The sequence below is a fragment of the Neolamprologus multifasciatus genome, chromosome 12 (assembly GCF_963576455.1).
Source record: "Neolamprologus multifasciatus chromosome 12, fNeoMul1.2, whole genome shotgun sequence".
Taxonomy (NCBI): Eukaryota; Metazoa; Chordata; class Actinopteri; order Cichliformes; family Cichlidae; genus Neolamprologus; species Neolamprologus multifasciatus.
In genome coordinates, this window is record NC_140450.1 from 31,822,039 (window position 1) to 31,845,350 (window position 23,312).

Sequence of the window (23,312 nt, forward strand, 5' to 3'; positions counted from 1 at the left end):
GTCATGGACAAAAGTAAAACAGTATGTCGGATGTGCCACGCAATGCTCAATTACATGGGTGCGAACTACTGCGTTAGCGCAGTTAGCTCATTAACGTGTTGACGAAAGAAGCGTATAGTATAGCTTTTATTTTGGAAAGAGACATTTGTCTGTAATAAACTCCCTTTTCCAAAGATGAGTGATTTCTCGATCAGATAGATTTTTTTTTATTACTTTGTTGTTTCAGCAACATTAAATTTAAAAACTGTACTTTTGAGTTAAAATATATATTTATAATTTTAATAAATGACAAATTAAAAAAGCATGAACATTTTTTTATATCGAAAAAATATTGAACCGTGACACCAAAGTATCGAACCGAACCGTAAATTTTGTGTATCGTTGCACCCCTAATATATATATATATAGATCATATAATAATATAAAAAATATATATATAATATATTTATATCACCCTTTGTGTGAACTTATAACAGTCACTTTGAAGAACTAGTTTCAAGAGCAGTCAAGTGCAAACATCTTTAAAGTGGAATGTACAATATTAACTGATACTACAATAATACATCTCTAAAAATTGCTCGCAAAAGGTCAGACATGCTTTTGAGAAGTGTGTCTCTGTGTGTGTGGTCATGTTTATTGTGCTAGATGGGTGCTTCAACCTCAGTGTACACCAACACGCGGGGACTTGTTTGATTGTGGGGACTTGGTTCTATGGCAAAGCTTAGCATTATGTTCAGTTTGGGGTTTCGTGCATGTTTGCTCGAGGCTGTGGGAAGCTTTAGAGACGCCTTATCAAACAAGATATCTGGGACGTTTCATTGGATGTAACTGTTTTATGTAATGAATAGACACCTTGGTCTTTTCTTCCAGTTTACTATAGTCATATGACTATGGTCAAGTCATACTCTATCCCACACATCAATGTATTTGAATGATTTAAGTGCTCTAATAAAAACCATACAATGCTGACAAAGAAAACCAAAGCATTCTCATAAGTGAGAACAAATTGTAAAATATGCACCTGCAGCAGTGTCGTCTATACAGTATTGATGACGACTGAAGAAACACTGAATGTTCCAGGCTAATTTGTGGGAAGCTTTACAAAAGGGGTGGTTGAACGCTGCCTGTTCTGCGCTGTTCTTATTTTTTGTGTCATAGGAAGCAAGATTTAGTCCGACTCATTCCCAATGACCGAATTAACTCACTTGCTCTGCCTCTCCCCACGACCTCTTTAAGGTCCTGTGGTGTCGCATAACTCTGCAGGCGGTATCAAATCATCTTTTAGCTGCTGGTGTTGTTGTTGAGCCTGGTTTAGCTAATGAGCTGAGACACGGCAGCTTAATAATATCAGTCAGCGCTCCACAATGGAGGGCTCATTAAAACATAGAGAGAAATAGGCCACATGTTCTGATTAGGTTACAGAGCTCCTGCATGGGTCTGTTTTGTCATCGTGTCTGTATTTTTGTTTCTGTGTGTTTTTCGAGTGTGCTTAGAGGTAAGATGAGCCCCTGTAGGGAGAGCTCATGATACTTCGAAGTGTGTGAACGTCAGCCCTCCTCCGTCCTCTTAGACCGCTTTATCTCTTTTTCCCATTTTCCTCTTCCTGCCCTTCATTTTACCCACCTACCCTTTCCTGGCAGCTTTTTCCTGCCCCTACTGATTGCTAGTCCTTCCAGGCATTGTTTGACTTTTAACCCCAACCTCTGACCTTTTTGAACGCTACTTAAAGCCAACATCGCCCACCGCCCTCCACCCAGACACAAGCACACACTTAATGTTATTTAACCCCCACTACCCCACCCATGCGCAAACACAGACAAGTACACACAGGCTCACACAGACAGGATATACTATAGGACAGCCCCCATCCTTCATTCTGCCTTCATTCAAAACTATCACAGAAGCTACCGTCAGCTCCCTTCCTTCCTTCCTTCCTTCCTTCCTGCTTCTCGACTCCAACCCTGTACCCTCCCCTTTGTCTGCACTTTTTATTGCTCCAACAGCATTTAAAAACACACACACAAATGAAAATTCTCACAGCTACATAAAGGCTGTTTCACCAAAATGGAAACAAGCTGGATCAAACGATTTCACACCTCATGGACGAAGGGAGTTAAGACCGACTCAAGGACTTTTATGCTGCGTTCTCTTCACTTTGAAATCATCATAGCAGGAAGCTGGAGCAGTGCTGATGCATTAATGGTCAGATGTGTGGGCTTCTTTTTCTTTTTTTTTTTGTGCCTGCAAAGGCTTATCAACATTCAAAAAGGATGTTTCTTGGTACCAAAACAGTCTTAGTAGGTTGGTCTTTAAAACATCAAGAGCACGAGAACACTGAAACAATGAAATCCAGTAACAAAACCAACAAAAAAACAATACTTTAGAGTTAATTTGGCTATAGCAATGATTACTAGAAATAACAAAATAATACCAGAAATTATTCTGCAAACACATAATTTGCTTTATATCAGGTTTTAAGATTTTTTTTTTACAGTTGTATTTCAGTTTTTTTACGTAGCGCTAGAGCTGGGCGATATGGCCTAAAATCCATATCGCAATATAATTTGAAGCACGTGCGGTAACGATATATATCACGATATATTCTTTTCTTCTGTATAACGTATTTTCCACACTATAAGGCACACTTAAAATCCTTTAATTTTCTCAAAAATCGAGAGTGTGCCTTATGTATGAATTCTGGTTGTGCTTACTGACCTCGAACCGATTTTGGCTGCAGAAATCTGTTAAAAAATGTTTTAGTACAGCTTTGGTAAGCTGCACTGCTTGATGGATTGTCAGAGCATTACGGCTGCCGTAGTGAGGAGCTTCGCGGAGTAATCTGGGTCCAAAACTCTGTCCGCTTCAGGTCCCAAAGTCAAACGAACACTGAGAGCTAAAAACGGTCTAAATTCTTTCATCTTTAATTAAATCATCAGCGTTGCTGCTTTATCGGGTGTAACAATTAAGTTTTACATCCAGGCATCCATGAAAACAGAATTTATTAAATTTAACGGAGTTAGAAGTTAACAGGAAGTTAGCTCGCTAGTTTACACCTAAACATGACACACCATGTTCTGACTGAGAGATTTTTGAAACTAATTCAAACGTACAGCTCTGCTACCACTTCCAACATAAATGAAGACAGAAAACTAAACAGCAGTGGTGTTTGTAGGGTTACTGAATTTGGATTACCTGGTATATAATGTTGTGCTACGTGATCGCTAGCGACACAGCTATGTTAGCATAACATTAGCACAGTGAAGCTGGAGGATGAACGCCAACTTTTTTTCCACTCAATAAAAGTTACCATGAGGGATTCTGGTGGTCAGGGACAAATGCAATCGTATAGCAGGATGCTATACACGGGCCAAACTTCAGTCAGGAGAACAATTGAGATTATTCATCCACAATACGAGGTTAGTTATTAATATACTGCAACAACACGGGAATAGAACAGCTGCGAGAGAATTCAGCATTAATGAATTAATGTTACGGAAGTGGAGGAAGCGCAGTTTTTGGCTTTCCCCATATTTCAAAACTTCATCTCTTTGCTATGACTGTTGCCCGCCATAATCTGCAGATGATAATGGTTTTAGCCGCTGCAATGCTTTCGACCAAAACAGGCGCAGCTTGATGACATCATCAACATGTGCTATCGCGATAGAGCGATATAGTCAAAATCTCTATCGTTGGCCAAATTTATATCGTTTCTATCGTATATCGTTTATATCACCCACCCCTACGTAGCGCCAGGTCACACAAACAGTCATCTCAAGATACTTCATAGTAAAGAACCTACAACATAAGGGATAGATCAGATGATCCCCTGTGAGGAAGTGCTCTGTCACAGTAGGGAGGAAGTGCTTCCTTGATGTGCAGCTTGTATGAATGAATACCAGCAAAAACAATTACATTTCTATAAGTCTCAGCTATTGCTTGTGATTAGAGCTAGCCAGCAAACACAAAATAAACACCTTCAGAGCTCTACATGTTTACAGTGCCGCTGTTGACGTGATAGCAAGCTGACAATGACATTAAGTGCTACTTGCATAAACACAATTTTATTGAAAATGGCATTTATGTTATGTTCCATAATGACTGGGAATTATCACTTCCAGTCAATATGGAACATAACATAGATGCCAGTGTCTTTAAACAGGGGAGTATCAGGCAGTGCACCACACCTGAATATAGAAAAACACAATTTATTGATGCACTGTGCACATTTCCTGCACTCCCTTCTTTATTCTCTCATAGACTCTGTTCGTCCTGTGTGTTGTTCGCTATCTCTCTCTTCTCTTTCCCTTCAAACCCCCAACTGATCTGATGGCTACGCCTACCTGGTTCTGCTGGAGGTTAAAAGAGTGTTCTTCCTGTTCACTGCGTTTTCTGACTGGGAAACAGCCAATCATTGGAGAGCTCTCTTAACATTTTAGGGCCACTTTGAACTGGTGCTATATCATTTAGCTGAATGTGAGAAAATGCTTGGCAAAAAAATTATTTTATGGCAAACAGATTCAAGTAATAGACTTTAAACGTTCATTGATGTTGTGGCTCTGACTATTCAAAGAAGGAATTTCTATTCAACAGCTGGCAGATGTTTCCTAAAAGAGGAATAATTTCATTTATGGGTCAGTTCAGCTTCAGCTATGTTCAGATCGAGCTCCCAAAGACATCAAATTAAAATCTTTTTTCCCCCGCAAAATAACCTTTTTTTTTGGACATGATTTAGTCACATGAGATCACCTTATTTCATTTTTATGATTAAAAAGCATTCTAAAGGGTTCATAATGGTGTTTTAAACTCTGTGACTACAACAGGGAGCCTTAGAGGAAGCTGTGTCATAAATAATTTTTTTTCTGCTAAAACCTTTTGTTTTTTAATGGTCTAAATTCATTTCTTAAAGTAAAGCTTTAGCTAAATGCCTGGAGTTTAAATGTTTAAAAAATTGTGGTGATACATCAAAGGAAAGATTTCAACCCTTTAAGACCTACCATCGAACCAAGTCCGCCAGAGCTTATATTATATTTTTACATGCTGTGGAGCCATTTTTGCGAGCATTTCAAGTTGCTATACATCAATACAACCATTATAGCCCAAATTTTAATAATATGTCTGCATTAAGTGCATAGTAACTACATAAATTGCAAAAAAGTGCAATAAACTACAAAAAAATTTAAAATCATTTTTGTTTTTTTAACATATATTTCTAGTTAGAGAAATTTAAGAGGCGTATCCCTCAAAACTGTAAATACAGAAAAGTTGCACAAAATAGTTTCCCACCACAGGAAATTTATTTTGAGTGTCTTCATAGTTTTATTTTTGAAATACACCAAATTTTATATACTGCAAGAAAAACGAAAAATAAATATTATAATGCAAATTTTCAAAAAAGCAGCATATGCATCAAAATAAACTATTTCCAGCAGTGCGATATGAGTCCTAAGCATCCCAGAAACAACACAGAAAGTCATAAACTCAAACATAACTTTTAAAAACACCAGTAAGGCTCATAAGGCCCTGATGGTAAAAAACTACATTTCCGCAAAATGACGTCACTTCCGGTTACGGGCAGGACATGGCGCTTTTTATGCAGTTTTTGCAAAGCTATATGTGGAAGGAAACCGTGACTTAGGACAAGCTGATGGCATAAGATGTAAGTACAACTCCTCCGGTTTCATATACAAAAAAATTATTGCGCTAGCTCACGTGGTTGCAGAGCTACCGTGATTTAAAAATAGTTACGCAAAATGGAGCGTGCCCACTCCGACCGGCTTTAAAGGGTTAAAGTACAGAGCTTAAGTCCTGAGCAAAACAGTTACAAAAACAAAGCAAAAAATAAATATATCATGTTTCAGTAAACCTGCAAAATTGATGACTTGTGGGGAAGGAAGTCATGGACTTGTTTGCTATTTTATCTCAGTCCTCTAGAGCCATGTGTGCAACCGGACTTTGGAGGAAGGGGGTGGAAGACCCCACTGCTCTATGGAAGTACAATGAGTAGCTAGATCCAGTCCAGAGAGCTGGACCTAACACATCTGATGCAGTGATTTCACCCAGAGTGTGGCACTAATGGAGTAGACACTGACAGTAAAACACACATACACATTCCCACTCTATGTGCACTCTCCATCTGAGAGTACACAGACGCAGGTGGTCACTTAAAGCAGGTAGAGTGTGTGTGCGTGCGTATGTGTGTATGAGAGCCCGTCTGGTTTGCATATACGCTTTAAAGCAATATCAAGCATGAGCAAGCCTTCATTTAAGTGACAGAATAACTAGCATATCAGTGAATAGGTGTAAACAAATAAGTGTGCCGAGTCTCTTTATGCTGACCAGCTCACAATAAACAGCTGTGTGTTTTCAGTTGTGTGTGTGTGTGTGTGCCGACAGCCTAGGCAGACTGCTGTTGTCGAGCTGGCACAGATGAAAGATAATCAAATGGGGATTTGATCAGCTCCACATAGAGACTAAATGTGTGTGTGTGTGTGTATCTGAATGGTGATGGTCTTTCTGATACATCCAATACCTTGTGAACGGCTCCTAAACGCTATTTGAGCTCCTTTAAAGCAGCTGTCATCAGTATGTGAGCCACCCATCAGTTTTCATGCACCTGAAAACATGATTTGCCACAATTTTCTCACAATTAATGATTTGCTAAACAGCGTTGGGGCATCAAGCAGTTCAAAAACATCAAGTTAATGTCATTAACTTTCTTTTCACATGGTGATTGGAATTTACTTCCCATTGTAATTACCCCAATTTGAAGCAGAACTGAGCAACGCATTTGACTTTAAATGACCTCTTTCCACTTGATGGAATAAAAAAAAAAACACACAAACACACACAAATCCTGTGAGAACACAGAGTAACATCTTAGCCTCCATCACTGCTCACTTTCCCTAGAGCCCCGCTCTTTCATGTCCCTCCCCTGGGAGATTTTGCCAGCCTTCAAAACTCTATCTTTCCTTTCATCCCTACTGTAGCTCCCCCTCATTGGCACAAACTTGTTCCCCCCCCGTTCTGTTTTGCCGCCTTGTCCGTGTCATGGTCGGCTGGTCAGGCGTGGTCGGCTTATAATTCTTTAATCGCCCCTCTGATCTCTTCCATCAGTGCTAGGGGCTCCAGCTGATTACAGATGAAATGGATCTGATTTGGACTCTGACTGCGGGCCAAACACCTGCTCAGACCCGAGGAACTGATAGAAGAGGAGGTCAAGGCGAGATGAAACCAGATGCGCTGACGTGCAGACGCTGACGACAGCGGGACCATCTGTGCCTTTGGTCTGCGACAGCGTATACACGGTTGATGGAAGCAGACTGTGGACAAAAGACTTGGGGATTGAGCGTGGCCATTTAACACCTACAGATTTCTCAGTGGAAACCGTGACAACACCTGAACCCTGATTCGAGTCGGTCACGTGATGTAACGGTTGCAAATATTTAAAGAAAATTCAAAGGTAAATTGAGCTCAATCATTTTAACATGCTGGTAAAGCTCCCGATCACAAATTAAAGCTGCAAGACTAAATATTTTAGATCAACAATGGATCAAACAGATACATGCATTTGGAAGGGATTACCATCCTAATGAACTCATGGAGACCTGTCACAGGAGCTGCAGTTCCCCCCTCAGCTTTGGAGGCATTTTAGCATCTTTTAGCTAATTGTTTTGCTTTCAGGGCTTGCAGATTTAATGTTTTAATTGCGGCTCACCCGTCTTATCAGCTTTGTTGCCATCCAGAGCAGGTAGCAGTGAATGATTTAGCAGCTACGGCTTCAGACATTTCACTGAAGAAGATAGAAAATAAACAACAGCTAGAAGGAAAGTGAATATTGGATATTCATGAAGTGACAGCTACAACTTCAAATGAATGCTAATGCTCCTCCGTGTCTGCAGGATGTTTAAATAGGCAATTGTATGCTAACACAGTAGCTGTATCAAATATATTTTGAGGGGTATCGGACTGAATCTATGAAATCCCTTTGCAGCAATCATTATCTCCCTCAAGGAGATGGCAACCAACCTAAGACAACATCTCAAGTTTAAATTATAGTGGGGAGTTTTCACTGCATATAAATGGCTTTAATCACCGGTACTCCACCCTGTGCCCTTGAGGTCCAGAGCTTTAATCCCGACCAATCACTAAAACAGTTAATTGCATCACTGCGTCAACTTCTGTGGTAAAATCCATAAAATGAGCAAACCTTGTCAAGATCATAAAATGTAAGAAAAAAAATGTATAGCACAGCTGGACTACACTTTAAAAGTGATATATTAATCCGGGTGAATGCAAAGATAAGGAAAAACAATCCAGCTGGGGTTGATGAAGGCTACGTCCAAACGTACACGAGTATTTTTGAAAACGGAGATTTTCCGTTTTCGTTTAAAAAAATAATCCCGTCCACACGTAAAGGCAGAAATGAAGGAAAACGCTGCTAGGAATATGCCAAAGCAACAGGTGGCAATATATTCCTAACCGTGCAGAAATGTTGGCCAATCAGAAGTCTAGAAGCCTCGGTGGGAAAAAGTAAACAAAGCTGGGGCATAGAAGCAGAACCGAGTCGTATGTGTGGAGGGACAGTAACTGTGTGTGTATATGTAAGCATTTAAACACTGCAGAGACAATTAACAGTAACAGAATTGTAGAAATTCATTTCACCGAAACAATAACGTGGCGCACAGTGTGACGTCAAAAAAGGCGCACACCTTTGACGCTGCGTTTTCTGCGTTTTCTCAGTTTTTCTCGTCCACACGGAAATGCAGAAACTGAGTTTTCAAAAATATCCACCCTGGCTGGAGTTTTTAAAAAACTCTGTTTTCAGTCACCAAAAACGGCGTTTACGTGTGGACGAAAGGTGCAAACGCATAGAAAAATCTGCGTTTTCAAAAATACCCGGGTACGTGTGGACGTAGCCAAAGATGTGCTACAGGAAAACTGATGGCATAGACCAGGGATGGGCAACTCCAGGCCTCAGGTGCCAGTGTCCTGCAGGTTTTATATATCACCCTGGGTCAACACACCTGAATCAAATGATAGTTCATTACCAGGCCTCTGGAGAACTACAAGACATGTTGAGGAGGTCATTTAGCCATTTGAATCAGCTGTGTTGGATCAAGGACACATCTAAAACCTGCCGGACACCGCCACTCGAGGCCTACCCCTCGCATAGACTGTACATAAAAGATGTGTTGAATGTTACACTAATGGAAGAAGCCCTGGTGTGAAACCTGGTTAGATCAGTTTTGCTGTAGCCATCCGGGCGTGTCACAAAGCGTGTACTGTTTTTTCTTCTTTTTCTCGACTCCCACCTGGGCCATTATTTACCAAATGAACATCATGTTGTACTCAATAAACCACTAAGTGTTTATTGAGGTCATAGAGTGTGGCAAATGGGACCTTTTCCCATCCAGCTCCAGTGTCACCTGACTTATTCAAGGACTAGAGGAGGCGGGCCCTGCTAGCTAAATGAAGCTAAATCTGCTGGTCCACCAAAATGCTCATGCCAGGCATAAATAAGACTCACAACACTTATTCCATTTACAGAACACCCAGCTGCCCCTCACTGAGTCTGGTTCTACCAGAGGTTTCTTCCTGTTAAAAGGGAGTTTTTCCTTCCCGCTGTTGCTAAGTGTTGTCTCATAAGGGAGTCATATGACTGTTGAGGTTTTGTCTCTCGATTGTAGGGTCTTTAGGACATTGAAGTGATTGTTGTTCTGATTTGGCACTATATAAATAAAACTGAATTCAACTGAATATATTAGCACATTTATATAGTCTATTGTTAAGCTGGAGGCTCTTTGCTCCTCCAGCTTTCTGGTTAATCCATCGATTAAGAAAATTATATCATAAATGGTCAACTAAACATGAACTTGAAATCTAAAACGACAGTTTAAAATTTATCTACCGTTTGCCTCGGTTGTGGGTGTATTGATCTGTTGGCTGTCTGTTTAAGTAGCACTGCGTGCTCTAGCTATTTTCAGTGTGCAACTAGGTCAGTAAGAGATTTATTGTAATCCTTTAACCTGAAACTAGGTTTTTAATTTACATGACATTTAAGAAATGTGATTACCGCAGCAAGTCAACAATAACCAGGTTATTTATGCACGGGCAGACACGCTGTCTGTTTTTCTCTCTCCCAGCCTCTCCATCTAACTCTCTCTCTCTCCTTTTTTTCTCTGGATGACCTTGTGCTGACAGCCCGGCTGTGTTGTTTCTGACAAGCACACATGACTGCAGCGAGGAAACGGTAAAATCCACGTGCACTCTGCCCTGCCGTGACCTGCCTGCCCTGTGTGCAGGCCCAGGGGATGCTGGGATAGTGCAGTCTGACCTGTCATACAAAAGTGTGCGCACACTCGTCCACGATTACTGTTTGGTCACAGGTCAATCTGCCTTGCTCAAGGCGGTGGACTGGTTTGTGAATAGAAGGCTGAAACAAACGTGGACACAAAGTAACAATTTTGGGCTCGTTCGTTTCTTTGTATATATCTACGCACTTCTTGAAAGGGAAAGCACACGTGTATTCCAACGCATGAATTCATGTGCCCAATAAACACAGGTGCTGTACGCACATACAAAACAAGAACAGGGATGATTTATCACGTGTCGTTAAGTACTCCCGCAGTTGCGCACATTCATTTATTTCAGAGTTACCGCTCACATATGTTGCAACCTGCTCCTCACACACCAGCGCACTAATCAAATCACTCAGGCAAATAGGCTCGTTGTTCCCTGCCAGCCAGATTCAGACAAATAAAAAATCTGATAAACTTTCTCTGTTGTATTTCAGAGCTCATTAAAAAGTATTCACCGCTGTATGATTCCGCGCTGTAATCAGCTCTGAATAATAGAAATGGTCGTATTGACGCCTGTGGGCACCCGATGTTCTGTCTCATTTCAGAACAACAACTGCAGGGCATATGAATGCAAACTACACTACGTGCACGACACACACACACACACACTGTCTCCCCTTCTCTCTGGCTGCCACTTGCTGAAATACTCTCAGTGTATTCTAGCTTGGGGGAACCACCTACTATGCTCCTAGGGGGGCTAATTGTCCAGTAGCACTCCTTTGCTTTCCCTCCCACTCTCTCGGTCCTCTCCCTTCTCCTCAGGTCTGTACTTTTGGGAAGAGTTCAGCAGTTCATGCTGAGCCCAGAGCCCTGGATCCCAGTGAGGTGCCATAGGGCATAAAGGTTGAACCTAGCTGGACTCCTATACGGCCGGCCCACACATCTCTGCGGTGGTGGGAAGGTGGGGAGGGTGGACACTGACGGAGAGATAAGTGGAATGACAGACGATATTTGTCTAGGACTGAACGGGTGAGACACGACTTTTGTGTAAACGTTTAGGTTTATGATAAGTTCTCTTTTCTGGGATTTAAATTTGTTTTTCTTTTTTTGTTATTGACATCTGAAATTGCCAGCTGCATGTCAAATGCTAACTGTGGTCATTTTTCTGTATAGTTACTTTTTCTAGAATTTACGTCACAAGTCTGAATGCATGGTATAGATAGGCATACACAAGACCACAACTGGGTGCGTGTCTACTCTTTATTGAGTTGCACTGATAAACAAACACATGATTGGAGAATGTCCTAAACAGCAGAGAGAGGGGAAACAAAACATTTGTCATGAGATGTCATCTTTTAGCCTCTTTCTCACCAAAGCCACAAAGCTGCTTCTCTAGAAAAATGGTTATAAATGTCAAACAGGCTTTTTATAGCACACAGGACAAACATCAGAGCTTTTACAGATTTCAGCACCAAAACTGGTCCATAAACATCACAGAGAGGAAAATACACAGTTTACATTCTTTTTAGTTGATGGAGGCATGAAAACACATGACCTTTGTCGAGTTCAATTCAATTCAAATCAGTTCAATTGTATTTTTAGGGCCAAATTACAACAACAGTTGCCTCAAGGGGCTTTATATTATATGGTAAAGACCCTATAATAATAGAGAAAAAAACCCCAACAATCAGACAATTCCCTATGAGCAAGCACTTGGTGACAGTGGGAAGGAAGAACTCCCTTTTAACAGGAAGAAACCTCCAGCAGAACAAGGCTCAGGGAGGGGCAGTCATCTGTCACAGCTAGCTCCAAATGGTGTAAAAACTGTGTAACATTAACACTGGTTGAAGGGTGTATCTCCCATCTTTTCTATATTGTACTTAATTTTTATAAATGCTAATTCTGATATCAGTAAATAGCTAATATCAGCCAATATATGGTCTGACTGACTGTCAGGACTGATTTAAATGACAATTTAATGACATAATCCAAGTTTTTACAAAACAAAATTAGCAGGAGCTTAAAGCTGTTCCTAGAAGTCTTTCTTTTTGTTACATACCTGCCACAACAAATGTTAAAAGCTGTCAAACTCTCTGCTAGTTAAAGGTAATGCTAGCATCTAGTGTGTCATACTTTAGTTCTACTTGTCATTCCAGTCAAATCGCTGACTGAAAAACAACAAATGTTAAGAGACTCTTTCCCCCGAATCCACAACAATGAAGGTACCCTTGAGAAATGCACTTAACCCAGCTAGAGACACAGTATGTTCAGCGACTGAGAGAAGGGATAATGAAAGGCAGCTTTTGGTACTGGGCAGTTCCCAATGGCTAAACTTAGCAAACTGTGGTTCTACCGGGCAGCTCCCAGGAATGAATGAGCATTACTGTAAAAAATGCAAAGCAGGACATTTTGGAAGAAGCATGTGCACACTCAGCAGAAGCAAAAGCTATCGGATCGGTTAGCGAAATCAACAGTCATCAGCTAAAAATGCACCTGGCAGACATGTAGCGGAGACAGAGATTTATTTATGAGAAGGAAGGATGAGTGAAAGGTGAGAAGAGTGAGAAGAGAGTAGTGGGCCTTGATGGGCTAACCCAGGGTCTATTAGAGCCTGATTGGAACCATTAGGAGAGAAAGGCGATACACGAGTCTCGTGCAGGGCCCCTCCGGCCCAGCTCTGCATTAACCGCAGCCTGCTCTCTACTTTGTTGAACACACGGGCTGATCGATAGCAATGAGGAGGAAGGAGGGGTAGGAGGTGGTGAAGCGAGGAGATGGGAGGAGGGGAGAAACGAGGTCCAGGTTTACGGGAAGATAAGCTGGGATCAATAGAGAGACACGGACTGCTGCGGCGTGGAGAGAGAGGACGGAGGAATGCCAGATGCAGCGGGTTCACACTCGTTCACCTCATCAAACTTGATGGAGGGGAACCTGCGTGCGAGTGTGTGTAAAAGTGTGTGTGACAGGGCATTTGGGCAAGATTCATCTCTCGCCTGTCTGAATATAACCAATGACCGCGTCATATAAACGTCCAAATAACGGGCACGGCGGGGTCGGCGTGATTGTGCGGAGGCTACCGGCATGGCCTCACAGAAAGAAGGTTTGAATTTTAATCCTGCTTATCAGCTGTGGCTGTCTGCATTTGCATGTCCTTCCTGCGTCCGTTAATTGATTCCAAAATCGCTGCAGGTGTAGATGTGCGTTTGAAAGGTTGGACAAGCAGTTACGAAAATAGATGGGTCATAGTTGTGGCTGGCATGAATGAAGGACAAAAGTAAAGTTTGGATAAATAATGAGAAATTTCCTACTAAATTCTGCAGTTGCAGTAAAAATGCAGTTGCATTTACGCTGCAGTTAAACTCAACACTTCTTAAAGAGGCTCTGTATTTTTATTCTTGTACATTTGCAAATTTGTGTTTGCTTTAGACCCTCAGATATCCTACATCCTGCACCCCTCTGATTGGCTGTCCCTTGCAAACAGAAGGTTTGAATAGCACGTCTAGGCTATCCTCTCTCTCTGACATAAAACAGAGCCAAAAACAGAAAAAAACTGTCGGAAATCGAATGTTTAGAGCAGTCTGAACTTACCTCACTGTTTAAAATTTTGTCCACATGAGCATCTGCCAGTGTAACAAGACGCATATGACAGAAAACGAGACAAAGCAAAACGGGTCCACTTCAAAGATTGTTCTCATATTAAAAACCAACAGAGCCGCTCAAAAGCCAACACTCTTTAGGCTAGTGCAAAAGCTTTTAATGTGAAGCTTTGTTGTGAAAAGGGTCGAGATAAAAAAGAAAGTAACATAAAAGCAGAAGCAGTTGGAATTAATTAGTAGTTAGCGTTTTACTTTAAGCCGCGTGTGAAAAAAGACACATTCGCCTTTATATAATGAGGCCGAACCTCCTCATTATATAAAGTGTATTGTATAATATGATGCATCGCTTTGCAGCTGACGGGCGCCATTCTAAGTCATGCCAAGCACTAGTATTTGATTTTTATTAACAGTGGACAAAGCCAGAATAACCCTTTCCCCATTTCTATGTGTTTCTCCTGTGCTAAGTTAATTGGACAGTGGTTTTATTTAGCTTATTGCTCAAAATGTCAAGCTATTCCTTTAACTATCCACTAATGAATTCCAATGCTTTCTATTTTGTTTTCTTTAGTCCCATTAAGGACCTAAGATTTCCTGCAGATCCTTCTCATTAAAAGCATACCAAGAAAGGATTACACGTCTTTACAGTAAATGCTGGAGGGCTATCAACGTGAAACATTTCTGCAGGAAGTGTTGAGTTGGAAATTGGAAAGGATTGGACAAAACAAGCGAATCAAATGGGGATTTCTGTAAGCAAAGAGAAATGAGTACGACATGACTCTTGCCGTACTGATGGGATTCGTAGGGAGGAAATGTCATTACAGCGAATTTATCGGTGTAACAGTTTAACACAGAAAAGTGCTGAGTCTGCGTTAATTGCAAACAGCATGAGCAGAAAATTAAAGAGGAGGTAGCCGAACGTAGGCCTGTTTTTCGGTAAAGGCCGGCTTTGTTGTATTAAAAAAATCAGTTCAGTGTTCATTGAATTTATTGTGGTGTCCTACACGCGGCTCAGGGAGCAGGTTTGTGTTGCGGGTGTTTGCATTTAAGCGCAACACATTTATCTGTGCATACCCGACACCTGTCAGGCTGGCATGATGTGCATAACCTCTGCCTGCACGGTGCATGCATTTTTCTCCTCTTCCTCCTTCTATCGCTCTTTCAATCTCTCTTCTCCCCTCCTCTGCTACCCCCCTACTCCCCCCAGCTCACTCGGCCTGTGATGGCACGCTGTCAGAGAAAAAGCTATTTATGATCGGCAACCAATATCCTCACAGAGATAAACGCACACTGTGAGAGTGATAGGTAGAAAGAGACGGAGCACCAGAATTATTAGAGAGAACAAGGGATAAGCGAGACGTGATAGTGCAGGAAAGAAACCTGCAGAAGACAAAAAAAAGAAAAGAAAAGAGGAACGTTGCCCTGGGCTGATTAGTCACAGCTCTGTGTTTGTGAGTACACACGATCTGGTTGATATCAAGGTATACAAGTGCATATGTGCATGTTTAAACAAGTTCCCTCTTTGGCCAGTGCGTGTCTAAATTCTGGGAAGAGCAAGTTGGGATACAAATTACTTTTTTTATCGGAGGCAATTTACTCGAGTCTGCTGTGCCTCTCACTCGCTCGATCAAGCTGACAACTGATTGTAAATGAGAAAGCCCTTCATCTTACACACATCAGACAAGAGGTGGCCACCCACTGAAACACAAACACACGCACATAGTGACATCCAGCGTTCTATGACAAGGGCACGGGTTTTGCTTTCAGAAGTAAACAGAGCGCAGTGAGGTGGTTACAGAAATAACCCTGGGTTCTATGAGTGGAAGAGCAGCCATCTAATGTTCATACCGTGATTACACTGATGATACTCAACTGCAGCACCATAATATGCAAACGAGCCAAAAAGAGCTGCTTAGTTATTTAACATGCTTTAAAACTACAATTAGGAAATATTTTTGCTAGGCTACCAACCGCTACTGTTTTTGTCTTGTATGCTAAGATAAGCTAATCTATTCCTTTATTAATCCATCAGTTTATTCTGAACTAAGAGCCAAAAGAGTGGCCTCATTGTGGTCATCTGAGTCCAATTACTTCAATTGTCCTGTTCCCAGTATATTTACGTTATTGTTTGCTTACTTTTCCCTAAAGATGTTCCCAGTGGAGCGCACAGCTAAATCTTTTGGCCCATGCCGTCTAACACCCCCAACAAAACTTCCACTTATCAGATGATCATGGCAGCCCGTTTGTAGCCTGAGAAGTGTATTAGTATGCGATTGTACCGCTACGATTGTTGTGAGCGCTTTAAAACAACTTTACATTTTAAAAATTGAAACCCAACAAAGATCTGTGAAGTTTCATCAACTTCTCTCGTCTGATTTTAATCTGCTGGAACACTCAGATTTCAGAGCAAATCAAACTAAAATTACTAAGGCAGAAATTCCAACCTTGTACTTTTGTTGCATTCAGCCTCAGAAGACGGAAATAACGATAAAAGCTATCTTCAGTAAACCTAACCTTTAAAATCTGTGCACAGCTTGTCAGATTCAATCATCCATTTCTCTTTTCTCCTTCTCTTTCTTTTCTCCCTTTGTTTTCCACTTTTCAACTTTCAGATAAATATGGCCGCCTTTCCCTTCCACTTGCACATACACGCAAACGCTATTCGCACACGTACACAGATACACTTTGTTACAGACATAACCTTCAGTGTCTTTCTTAACAAAATGCTTTGAAATCTGAAATCCAATATCCTGCCTAAATTCAGCTTTTTCTTTCTTTTTTGGTCACCTTTTCTTTTCTCCTCTGTCATACATTTTCCCCATTTTCTTTGTCTCGCTGCAGAATAATTTCTTTCTGGGAGTTCCTGAAAATGGTTGTAATTTCCACGTCCTGTTTTGACAACTGCTACCCTCCCCCCCCTGCATGGTTTTGCTTTTTCTGCTTATATTCACTTTCTTATTTCTTTTGATTCCTCGCTCATTTTACATGCCCCCCATTCCTCCTCCCGTTCTATTCTCTGAATCATGCTGTCAGTGAGAGATAGAAAAAGATGCCGCTGTGTTTTTCTTCTCCACCCTTTGTTCTGTTTTTACTTTCTTACTTGTTTTTCTTCTCCTCCCTCGCACGTCCGTGTGCTCTCGTCGTAATCTCTCCTTCAGATGTTTTTTTTTGCTCTGTCTTGTCTTCGTTGTGAATGTTGACTAGAGACAGACGTCGCACATGAAGGTCACATTGGGCTAAAGGAGAAGAAGAGGAGAGATGTAATGAGTGGCAGTGCTGGATGTTGGGGGTGGATATGTGAGACTGACAGGTCAGCTTTAATCATTTTAATGTCTCTGTCAGACAAGACCTGCTACTGCACATAATTAGAGGTCTCCACACACACACACACACACATTCAAAACTGTAAATATACTTCCTACCTGCACATCCAAGTACATGAAACATGAAAATCCTGATCAAACAAATATGTGCCACTTGGTGGTTTTTGTGTGTGAAATTTGTGGTTTTGGAAACTGAAGTTTAGGCCTAGTTAGTTACCTACTCTTGAAGACAAGCTAACACAAGCGGAAACATGCTAGTAAACCACAACAGAGAGCCAGCATGACAATGTAGTACATTTTACACACTATCCTTCGTAACCGTAACTTACTCTGTAACTTCCTGTAAGGGTTTTGTTTTGCTCACCAGATTTAGGCTTCAAATATAGGATTTTTAAGACTGAGAGTGACAATAATGTGATAACATTAATATTTAAAATATTCAATCTTAGGATATAATATCCAATATTTCTTTTTCTTTCAGACATACACAACACTAACAGATTTTTCTGACATGTGTATAGTTACTTATTTATTCATTGTTGTGTGGGATATGTCGCCACCAAGGAAGTTGCAGGCTGCCCCCTGGTGGACAAAATAGGCAACGTTGAAACTCACAACATAGTTGAAGGGTGTTTCTTTGATCTCTTCTGTACTTTTTAAATGTTTGATTATTTGGCACTTACAAGTGATGATACTGACAGATCAGCAAGTAACTAAAATGAGCCAATAATATCAGTCCACTGGTAAATTGGTTGGGCTCCACTGGCCACATCCTAAATAGGTAAATTATCCAAAACAAATAAAGTCTCTTGCAGTTTTCTATTAAAAGATTTTACAAATAAATGTTCCAAACAAGCAAATATGCTACAAAAAGAGGCAAATGCTAACCATCTCTAACTTTACCTGGGGTGTGATAAGCAGTCATTATCACAAACATACCTACAGGTTTCACATGCACAAATAAAAGAGATACTGATGCTGAAAGAGATACAGAGTAATAAATGACTTAACAGAGGCTGAGCCCAGACGTGAGCTCAAGACAGCTAGCTTTGCAAGAAACAGAATAAATTTGAGCAGTCTGCTTTACACTGTACCACTGAATGCTCCTTCATATGAACAGTATGAAGTGATTATGAAGATTAGGCTTGGAGCTAAGTTCCATGCACAGAGATAATTGCTTGACTCAATTTTACTGCAAGGTTTTTCTGGTTTTGATCACAAGATCTTAGACATGAAAAATAAAGACACACACACACACACACACACACACACACACGCCCCTGATCCCTTGAGGCTCACATTCACAGGTTCCCATAGTTCATAGTGCAGATCACATAACTGACTACAGTGCCTTCGCCAGTGCGTGCCGGGATTTGTGTGTGTGTGTGAGCAGAAGCTGAGATTCATGTCAACATCAATGGCTCACTAATCACAATGAGGGCGCCAAGGGCCAAGCAGATGCTGTCAGTAGCGTATGGGCCGGCTAGTGTTACAAAGAGGGAGCACACAAAGCCAAGGACCAAACCTCTGACACCATCATACTTCATTCCCTACTGCCAATAAACTAGAAACTGAAAACTCTGCTACACTCGATCAACACTGTGCTCCACTGTATCGACTGGAAAAGTTGTGATGTTCATCAAACTTTATTGAACCAAACACACACACACATACAAAAATTAAACCTTGGCATAACTCAAGTCAATCTGCGAGAAACTTTTTGGGATATTTATGAGAATATTGTGACAACCTTGAGACTGTGAATTCTCTTATGTAAAAGCAGAACTCTAAAACCTTTCATGACCAAAAAATCAACCGTGTTGTAATCTTCGTTCAAAGACATTTTTAAAACTACCCAGTTGATTATTATACGTATAATAAGTAGGAGAATCTTCTTAAACCATAAAGATGAATGGAATCCTTCATGCTTTTTTATTGGCCGGTGAAGATATGAAACCTGCTATTGACGTGACTTTGTAAAGGAGGAGAACACCCAAAGACAGGATGAAGCTCTTCTGAAGGTTTCAAGGAAGTAAAGAAGCAAGTTAGGTAAAAGTCTGAAACTCTGTTTGATGGCAGGTCCTTTAAAATCAAGTTAGGTTGATTGAATGTGCTGGAAAGCCAATTTAGACTTAATCGGAAACCTCACGCCGCTGAGTAATCCGCCATATGAGCATTTCTGTGTGTATATGTGTGTCGACTGCTTCTGGTAGAGCATTTAACCCTGTGGTGAGCGCCTCCACCTGGGACTGAACCGACAGCATGTCTGTTGAAACCGTAACAGCAGCAGAATCACTTTAGCTGTTATTGGGGGGGAGAAAAAAATCTCCAAAATGAAATATAGCACTGCTACTAAGGTCACTGGCTCTGTTACCTAAAGAGCAGGATGAATTCAAACCCATGCACATGTGATTATGTGACAGCACAGCAGCACGCTGTTCATCTCTGGTGTATTTTTCCTAAATAAGTAAGTCATCCAGACCTCAGCTTTCCACTGGCTTCATCCAGGAGAAAGCAGCAGCCAAATCCCTGCAAGTCCACACAGACATAAATGTGCAAAAACATCTACACATTAACTAAAGCACACACACACATATGCACACGTGAGGCCAAAAACTAGGAGGAAGAGGAGTGGAGGAGGAGGTCTGGCTAAATAGCAGGATTTCAAGAACATCTGCACACGCATACACATGGACACACACCTCAAGCCGCTGGCTGCCTGTGTATTTGACAGGCAGCACAGTGAGTGGCTGTGTGGAAGCCAGCCAGCTGCTTGTGAATCAGCAATGACTAACAGTTTACACCTGCACTTTCTGAGCTAATCGCCTGCATGCTTATTGTAAATATACATACACTATGTACTTGTGCGCATGTGGGTGGATGTATCTGCGTTCACGTGTTTGCCTGCATGCCACCACAATGAGTTTTCCCCCATCAGGCTCGATTGTGACAGCCTGGGCCTCTAATTGCTTAGCTGCAAATTTGACATTGTCTAAGCTGGCAGCACCCCGATGAGTTGAATAAAAGTGGAGCGACGTCGTACCCGTCACTTCCCCCCGATCGGCCTCGACAAGAGCACAACTCCGTGCTCCGTTTGATCGCCGCACAAGACAACGCAATGGGATGCTAATCACATGCAAAGGCCAGAGCTTTGAGCGTGTGCCAACGTCTGCCTTGTAAGAGCGCGCGTTCACGTTGGCGTGCCAGTAATGGCAGCTCTAATCAGTAGCAGGATTGGAAGAGGCATGTGGCAATAAAGCCCAACAAAATGCCTGCCATTCCCTATTAGATGCAAGCACTCTCCAAAAACCTGGCAGACGAAGGGCGTACACACGAGCGCGTGCACGCACATACATATCGGTGTTGGTGGACATCTGGCCAAGGTCAGAGCTAGATCTGAGCTGTGAACGCCTACTGCCAACCCCCTCTATCAGAAAAAAATATCCTTCGGGGGAAAAAAAACCACACCACAAGCTTTGTCCTCCAGAGTGATTTACACATAAACTCTGACCTCTCTAAGTGCAGCCCATTACTTGCGGGTTGTGATTTACAAGCTAAAATTAAAGATGGACGCAATTCGCGGAAGCCATTATCAGCGTCACTACACGGCCGGTCAATTCATACAGAGATCTCTCGTGAGAGTCATTCCTCCATACTCAACTGAAGCATTGATTATTCAGAGTACCATAGAAATGACTGATACAGCAGACACTGCATTTATCTTCCCTGCGCTTCGTCCTTTATGTGAAATATTGCGTCTGCTCTGTCTTACTATTCCCGTTACAAGGTTTAACAGACACGTGGCTTTAAAGAATAATAATGGCATCTTTGGTGGCTAATGTAGCATTTTGAATTTGATATCAGTTTTGTAAGATGTATCTTATGGCTATAGAGATCGGTTATAAGCAATTATTAGAAACATTTTGTGGGTTCATAAAGTGTGAAAAATCCCTTTAGCTGGATCACGATGCCACTTACATTTAGGTAAAGGTCATCAGAGACGAATACTTAATGGATTCCTAATGCTTTCAAAATACCAGGTAATCATAGTGTCTCAATGAAGCGACGACCTGGAGGGCTAAAAAATTAAGCCTATGTGGAGCTGCAGTTCCACTTAAGGCTGGTGCCAAAAACCAGTCAGTCCCCACAGATTCCCTTATTAAATTGCTCGATTTTACAGCAACAAAAGGCACATTTAAAGCCTTGTCTCCATGGTCACAACAACTCTTCGGTGAGTAATTTTAGTATGTAATAACTCGCCCATTTGGATTTTGCTGAGGTTTAAAAATTAGGGTCATGATCGCTTTGACTGATAGGACTACCAAGGCCTCACTTCCTGTACTTTGACTTACTGATCTGGACTTTTTGACTGTATTTGACTGTGTCGTTGGTGCCTTTTGGGGGAATTGCTTTGTGGTACAGCAGATATCCAAGATGTTGAAATATATTTCTGTTCTTAGCACTGATTAGTGGGTGTGTATGTAAGCTCCAGTGGCGCAATCGGTCAGCGGGCGGTACTTATAAGACAGTGAGATGCTGAGGTTGTGAGTTCGAGCCTCACCTGGAGCACAGGCTTATTTTAGGGGCAGGAATAGCTCAGTAGGTAGAATGGTGGCCCCATGATTGGAGGGTTGGGGGTTTGAATCCACTGAACACCTACCCTAAGGTACCCCTCAGCAAAGTACCGTCCCTACACACTGCTGCCCACTGCTTCACCCCGTTTCTGTAAGGCTACGTTCACACTGCAGGTCTTAATGCTCCATTCCAATTTTTTGATCAAATCTGATTTTTTTGTCTGCTCATTCACACTACAAATAAAATGTGACAGCAAACGCGCTCTAGTATGAACGCTCAAAGCGGCCCGCATGCGCAAAAGAAGACGTCACACACAACGCGCTCTGTTTAGACCCAGAGCAAACAGTATTGTTTGACTGATGGACCTTAATATAAAGACTTCGGACTTCACGTTTCCCAATTTTTGCTTTAAGTTATTTTGTTATTTACATAATAATGTAAATAACCTAATAATGATCCTTATTGCTGTTTTAGAGGAGCGGTGCTTCAAAGGATAGTTGCAGATTTCTGTCAGAATCTGCAGATTATACAGTACAAATAAAATGTTCACGTTTCTCCAACGTTGTCTTCCCAGCAGTTTCACCGGATGGCCAGGAAGCGTTCGCGATGTCTTATCGGGCGCTTCTCCGGCGCTGATAATTGGCGTCTGTCTTGTGTCAGTGACGTAAAAGACGGATTTAATGCGACTTGACCGTTCAAACAGCAGTCGCTTTCTGAAACATCAGATATGTATCGGATTCAGGGCCACATACGAAAGTGACCCAGATCGGATTTGAAAATATTGGATTTGTGCCGTTCACACTGTCACACCATGATCGCATATGGGTCGCATAGGGTCAAAAAATCGGATTTGATGCGCTTTCGCCTGCAGTGTGAACGTAGCCTAAGTTGGCTACCATGTAATTCAATTATAGTTCATTTATATAGCTGCAAATGACAATGACTATTTGGCACTGTATATATAATAAGGTACAGACCAAGAAAACAATGAAATGACCTCCTGTGAGCAAGCATGTGGTGACAGTGGGAAGGAAAAACTCCCTTTTAACATGAAGAAACTTCTGGCAGAAGGATGCAGGGTGAGAAGCGTTCAGCATTCCACACATACCAGTTAAAAAAACATGCAACAGATCGCTAAGCACTAGAAAGCAACAATAATTGAAATTTAAAGCATCTCATTTCTCTACAGTCTCAGAGATAAGAAATGGAAAACGACCGTGCCCATTGTTGTGGAAACCAAACCATATTTCTGCTATTTATATTTCATGACTGCTCTAACTTTTTGGAAAAAACAAAGCTCTGCCAGCTCTGAACTTTGTAACTGCAGCCCACAGCGCAGATGCTATCAAAGGCTTTCGCTCCGCAGTCGACCAGAACGCACCAGCCCGGTGCCCAAACGAGCGGCTCCGCCTCCTGTTGTCTCTGCATTGTGACACCCCCTCCCCACATTTGTTGGTGTTGACAGATAAAGTGACGGTAATTGTGATTTTCTTTTTCCAGTGAAGTGGGACCCTTCCACTATC

The 23,312-nt window shown here is 41.6% G+C and overlaps 1 protein-coding gene and 1 non-coding gene across 3 annotated transcripts in view; one reads left to right on the forward strand and one right to left on the reverse strand.

Moving 5' to 3' along the window:
- sema4c (sema domain, immunoglobulin domain (Ig), transmembrane domain (TM) and short cytoplasmic domain, (semaphorin) 4C) overlaps positions 1-23,312 on the reverse strand; it is a 108,036-nt gene that overhangs the window by 53,892 nt on the left and 30,832 nt on the right. Inside the window, exon 2 of one of the 2 annotated variants that reach the window (XM_085180667.1) lies at positions 16,992-17,127. The exons of the other annotated variant lie outside the window; for it this stretch is intronic. The gene's annotated coding sequence lies outside the window, so the exon portion shown is untranslated. The remainder of the gene's footprint in view (positions 1-16,991; positions 17,128-23,312) is intronic. 2 annotated transcript variants of the gene reach the window in all.
- trnai-uau (transfer RNA isoleucine (anticodon UAU)) lies at positions 21,700-21,783 on the forward strand. The gene is given in 2 exon segments: positions 21,700-21,737; positions 21,748-21,783. It is a non-coding gene; the product is annotated as a tRNA-Ile (tRNA).